Consider the following 7,374-nt stretch of genomic DNA (forward strand, 5'->3'; position numbering starts at 1 on the left):
ACTGGTTAGTATATGACTGGACCATACAACCCATACCCAAGTGTATCACTCATTCACCTACATTGTATGTTTCCCCAAACTATGAAATCAAGAGTCTCCCTTACTAGATTCATTCATGCCTGAATGACGGACAAGGTAGGGGTAACCACACGTATGAGACATTTGCATTATCAAATATATTCCTAACTTTAACAAAGTTTGAAAACAAAGATGCAATGATATTACTATTTCCTTTAATAAACTCACAAAGTAAAGATGTGTGGAAAAACACATACCTTCCGAGCGAATCCTTGGAGCAAAAAATAGATGCAGCTTTTGGATTTCATGTCCTTCTCTACTTCCCATGCAGCTTCTTCCACCTTATGGTTATACCAAAAAACCTTAACCGAAGCCATATCATTGGTCAACAACCGACGAACCTTCCTATCCTAGATCTCAATTGGGACCTCTTCATAAAACAGAGAGTTTGAGATACCCAACCTCTCTAAAGGAACAATTAAAGAAGGATAACCAATGTACTTTCTTAACTTGGAAACATGAAATATTGAATGAACAAAGCTTAAACTAGAAGGCAACTCCAACTCATAAGCCACATTATAAACCCTTCGTATAACCACATAAGGACCAATATACTGGGGACTGGGCTTCCCCTTTTTACCAAACCACATTACTCGCTTCATGGGAGATACCTTTAGGAAAACCCTATCCCCTACCTCAAACTACATATCTCTATGACTTACATCCACATAGAACTTTTGGTGACTTTAGGCTACCTTAAGCCTATCTCGTATCACCATCACCTTTTTTATGCCCTGATAGACCATATTCGGACTTAACATATTCGCCTCACCAAGCTTGAACCAACCAATAGGAGATCTACGCCACCTATCGTACAATTCCTCAAAAGGGGCCATACCAATACAAAAATGATAGTTATTGTTGTAAGCAAACTATACTAAAGGTAGATGCTCAACCCAACTGCCACCATAATCAATCACATATGCTCAAAGAATATCTTCTAGTATTTGAATAGTTTTTATGCTTGCCCATCCATCGAAAGATGAAAAGCATACTCAGAATCATATTTGTCCCCACCCTTTCTGATAAGATCACCATAAATATGAAGAAAATTTCATACCATGATCAGAGATAATTGAAATAGATGTCCTATTTGGCTTCACAATATCCTAAAGATATAATCGCACATAGTCCTCAACCAAAAAAGTAGTCCTGACTGGTAAGAATTTAGTGGACTTTGTCATCCTATCCATAATGACCCAAACTGAATTAATTTTGTTCCGTGATCGAGGAAGACCGCTAATGAGATCCATATTAATTACCTTATATTTCTATATGGTCTAATCAATTTCATGATACAACCAACCAGGTCTCGTGTTCTTAAATTTAACTCATTGATATACAATGCATTTGGCAACAAAATCAACTACATCCCTTATCAAATCATTCCTCTAATATATCTCCTTGATATCATGATATATCTTTATTTAGATGGGATGTATAATATAGCACAATTCATGTGTCTAGGCCAAGCTCCTTTGTCTCAACCCAACAACATCCGAAAACACGAGCTCCCTTGGTACTGAAAAGTAACATCACCACTGATCACGAATACCATTACCTTCTGTATATCCATATTGCTCTTGATTTTAATAGAGATAGGATCTAGAGATTGCTTCTCTTTAATCTCTACACCAAGAGATGACCGAACTACTTCCTATACCAATACCCCAGCATCCTTAGAGTCTAAGAGACAAACCCCAAGATTAGCCAAATGGTGAATATCCTTCACTAATTCCCATGCTTCTTTCCTCACATAAGTCAAAGTCTGCATGGAAAACCTATAAGGTGTATCACAACCACATTGGCTTTACCTGGGTGATAGAGAAGACTCATATCATAGTCCTTAAGAAGCTCCAAACATCTCTTCTACCTCAAATTTAGCTCCATCTGAGTGACCATATATTGTAGACTTTAATGATCAAAAAATATGTCTATGTGCACCCCATATAGATAATGGTATAAAATTTTCAAAGTAAAAACCACCAATAATAACTCCAAATAATGAGTAGAATAATTCTTCCATGCACTTTGAACTAACTAGAAGCATAGGTTATTAACTTCTAATGTTGCATCAAGACACAACTAAGTCCTACCCTAGATGCATCAGAATAAACCACAAACCCCTTACTGCACTCTGGCAATGTCAAAACTGGAATCAAAGTGAGTTTATCTTTCAACTTCTCAAAATTCCCCTCACAAGCATCCGACAAACAAAACATTACCTTTTTATAAGTCAACTTCGTTAAAGGAGCAGCTATCATTGAAAAGCTTTCCATAAACCGTCGATAATACCCAGCCAAACACAAGAAGCTCTTAATGTTGGTTAGAGTCATGGGTCTAGGCCACCTTTTAAACACAAACACTTTTTGTTGATCCACCTTGGTCCCTTCTCTAGAAATAATATAACCAAGAAAAGTAACAGTGTTCAACCCAAACTTACACTTTGAGAACTTGGTATACAACTATTATTCCTTCTAGGTCTGCAATACCACACAGAGGTAATTTGCATGATCCACCTCAATCTTGGAATAAACCATAATGTAATCAATAAACACAATGAAAATAAGATCTAAAAAATGCTTAAAACCCCTATTCATCAAGTCCATAAATGTCATTGGGGTATTAGTCAAACCAAATGACATCACCAAGAATAGAAAGTGCCAATACTGACTACGAAAAGCCCTTTTAGGGACATTCTCCTCCCTAATCTTAAGAGGAGGATGCCTAGACATAAGATCTATAATAGATAAGAACTTGGCACCTTGCAACTAATCAAACAAGTTGTCTATCCTTGGGAGAGGATACTTTTTGTTGACTATCACCTTATTCAATTATCGATAGTCATTGCACATCTGAAGGGAACCATCTTTCTTTTGTATAACCAACACTAGTGCACCCCATGGGGATACACTAAGAAGAATAAACCTCTTATCCAGAAGATCCTATATTTCTCCTTGAGTTCTCTTAACTCAGCCGAAACCACTCGATAAGGAGGAATAGATATTCAACGAGTGTCCAAAATCAAATCATTACAAAACTCTACTTTCCTATACAAAGGAACACCAGGAAGATCATCCAAAAAGACCTCAGGAAACTCATTTACCACCAAAATTGAATATACGCAAGGAAGTTTTATATTAGAATATTTAACCCAGACAAAGTGATGAGGAAAACCTTTAGATATCAACCTTTCAACTCTAAGATAAGAAATAAACCTCCCCATAGGAGCTAGGGAACCACTCTCCTATTCAATAACCGGTTCATTAGGGAACCTAAAAACAACCTTATGGGTATGATAGTATAAGGATGTGTAACAAGAGTGTAACTAATCCATACCAAGAATAATATAAAAATCTACCATATCCAGCTAAAATAGATCTACCAAGGTCTACTTGCTATCAATAGATACCACGCAACCTCTAAAGACACTTTTAGTAATAATTAAGTCACCTACCAGGGTAGAAATAGAAAAAAGATCTGAAATAACCTCAGGATCAATGTGAACACACACAACCATGAATGGGGTCACATAAGAAAATATAGACCCCAGGTCAAGTAGAAAATACACATCACGAGAAAAGATTTGTAATATACCAGTAAGTGCATCATTTGATGCCTCAGATTCCTATCGAGATGCAAGAGTATACAACCCATTCCTGTAATACCCCATATTTCCCTAGCTTAGTTTAGCTCTTAGTATAAGAGTGTTTCTATATAAAATTTTCAAAATACTTTGAATTTTCTAGTTTAAGATCTACCATTGTGTAGGAAATTCGATCAGCTTTCCAATGATATAAAATTCGCCCAAATTCGATAACCGAAAAAGAAGTTATAGCAATTTTTGTAAAATAGTGTGCCAACTAGAGAGAAGAATTACATCACGGTGGTGGACAAATTGACATTTTTTCTGTGACAAAAATTAATTTCTTTCAATATTAAGTTATTCTTTCTCAGGCAAAACCATAGTTTTCAAGAATCAAGAACAAACCTAAGAAATCCTCTAAGAACCTAAAAGAATTTATCTTCTCAGGTATGTTAGGTGTTCATTCATGGGTTCCTTTCACCCATGAAGTCCAAGAACCCTTTTTAAACATACAAAATCTCAGATTTATGATTTCCATGCTTGAATTAGATTGAATTCACGTTCATGATATTATTTGGGATTTAATTATATGATTAATTACAAGTCTCATGAAAAATAGATTGTTCGTGGGTTGAATTATGTGATCTTCATGTTGAACTCTTGAATTACAAGTTGAATATAGTACATATGATATTATTATAATTTTAGTGTTAAATGAAGCAAGCATGCACCTCAAGTGTTTGATAAAATTCTCAAGTGCATTGGATAGTTAATTTATGACATGTTATTATGTGGTCCCATTCATGTACAAGTTCATATATACCAAGTGTTTGACAAAATGTTTAAATGAGTGCATTGTTGTGCTTTTATGATCATACTATGCTTTAGTTTTAATGCTATTGAGTCCTGGGGTATTCAATACCTAAAAAATCTAGATGTTTACCTAGAGCTACAGTAGTTACAAAATAGTCTCTGTAATGTCATGATAAGTGGTACTCAATAAGTTATAGAACTCGGTAAAACTTAGTATCAGTCCAGTTCAATCTAGTATAAAACTCAGTGTCCTTCAGATATTAGTAGGATTAAGTACCGAGTGAACCCATGAATAGGGGCTGACCTGCCAGTAGAGGTTGCGACCCGTAGTAGCAGTCCTCATATTCCAGAACTATGTAACCAGCATAGGTTGAGACATCAACATTCCAGTTGAGGGTTGATGAGGTATTTTACCTGCCAGTTGAGGGTACCACCATTCTCATTTAGGACACTTGCCAGATGACAGAGACTCTTTAGTTTGTCTTTACCTGTGGTATGGTACTCATACCCTTCCAGCTGGGGTTACAGGTTGGACCCCAAATCTATTCACAAAGGTGAATGGCTATTAGATAGTTACCTCCCACAATTTCAGTTTCAGTCTCAATTTAGAACTAGAACTCAGTTCAGTTCTATAGAATTAGGACTATCAAAAAGAGTCACTTTGATATTAGTAATTAAGTTTTCAGAAATCTCATATATCAGTTACTCAACATTCAATTTCAGTATATATGTATATGCACAGTAGTGCATACTGTTTACTTATAGTAGATCAGTTATACATGTACTTTTATTCAGTTATTGTAATACCCCACATGTTTCTAAGCTAGGAAGTGAATAAGTATTTCTACATATGAAATCTCCTATCCTGTGATTCATACTTGAGTACATGACTTACAATGAATATCCTAGTGATAGTATAGCTTATTATGCATTAATAATGTTCATATAAGTCACTTAAGGTAATACAAGCTAAGAGTTTTTGAATCCATCAAGTTTTAGTGTTCAATTTTGCAAGGGTCATCTTTGAATGAGTATAACTTGATGTTAATGTATTATTTTGGCTTATTTATACCCACCAAGTTGTATAGAATCGAATTATCTTTCCAATGATACCAATTTTGCCTTAATCCAATACCCGAGCAAAAAGTTATGTCCATTTTTGTGAGAGACAGTAAGGATAGGCAATTGGTTAGGCGCCGCACAACCAAACATAGGCAATTGGTTAGGCGCCGCCCAACCTATCTTAGGCAATAACTTGGGCGCCGCCTAAGTCAGTTCTAGGTGCCAAAAACACTCTGTTTTGAGTTATTTTAAGGGTAATTAATTCTTTTAAGACTTCTTACACGTCCCAAAACTTAACTCTACGAAATATATAACTTCTAAACATATTACAACCCTAATATCATCTCAAAGCTCATCATCCAAGAGCACTAAAAGAGAAAAACAACTAGGGTTGCGTAACTAAGCTTGAAGATCCGATTTCAAGGAAATTCTTCTGTCAATAATCAAGAATCTTCCTTCTAAGGTATGCGTGAGTTGATTCATGGACTCCTTTCATCCATGAAGCTCAAGAACCATCTTTTAAATTTTGTATCATGATTTTTATATTGTTGGTGGTTGATGTTCATGTGGTTGGAGTTTGATGATGCCTAAGATGGGATCTTTATATGTTTTGTGTGAGGATATGGTGGTATTTAATGTATAAATATGTGAAATTGGTGGTTGAATATTTGTAATCTTGATGAATCCACCTATGCCTAAGATATGCATGTAAGGTGTTTGTGAAAATATCTAAGGGAATTGAAATCATGCTTTTATGACATAATAAGTCCTAAATGACTATTCCATGTTCTAAGTTTATGTTCAACGTGATGCCCGTGCTATTGTCTTGAATTGAAGAAGTTGTATGAGATGCTCATGATATTGTTGCAATATGGAATGACCATATTATTGAAGCCATGCAAGTATATACATATTGTGAGCATTCCCGATCATGTGATAGTTTGCTAAGAATCATTCTTATTATGAAAGCCTTACTTATGATATTGTGAATTGTGGACACAAATCTTGTGATCAAGTCATATCATGTGTGTCAGTTTTCTCCTATCGAGTCCTGGGGGTACTTGTATCCAAAAACTATAGTTATGTGCCTAGATCCATGTCACGTTTCACGATATCCAAACTCAAGCTATGATTCCATAGACTTCAGTCAGTCATGTGACTCAAGAAAACCTCATGATCTTAGTCAGTTGTCAGATATCAATAACATTCTGCCAGTTAATGGAATTTAGTAAGATTAAGTCATGTACAGTTAGTTATTCATGTCCAGTCCCTCCAGATGGGAGTAGAGGTTAGCACCGAGTGAACCCAAGGATAGGAACTCACCCGCCAGTTCAGGGTGTGATTCTTACTATTCATCCTTGTGTTCCAGAACTACTAGATAGCATAGGTTGAGATATCTTAACCCGTCGCTTTGGGTTGATGAGGTGGCTTAACCCGTTAGTTTAGGGTTCTTACCGTTCTCATTGTGTACCCGCCAGATAAGGGTCACTCACAGGCTATCCTTACCTGTGGCACAGTGTTGACACCTCTCCAATCGGGGCAGAGATTGGACCCCATCATAGCCATAACGGCATACATAGGGCATGTCGGTTAAACACTACTTCCCACAATTTTAGTATCAGTCTCAATAAAAGAACTCAGGGCGTTCTTCAGATTTTAGTATATACAGGACTGTCAGATACAGTCGTCCATGTTATTAGTTTCAGTATCAGTTATGAAATTTATCAGTAAACCATGTATTAGCATACAAGTCATGCTATCACGTATTCACGGTCCCAGTTTCTATATATGTGTGTTTGCACTCCCACGTCCATATTAGTCAGTCAGTGTTGTTC

The sequence above is a fragment of the Capsicum annuum genome, chromosome 11, assembly GCF_002878395.1.
Source record: "Capsicum annuum cultivar UCD-10X-F1 chromosome 11, UCD10Xv1.1, whole genome shotgun sequence".
In the NCBI taxonomy this organism is placed as follows: Eukaryota; Viridiplantae; Streptophyta; class Magnoliopsida; order Solanales; family Solanaceae; genus Capsicum; species Capsicum annuum.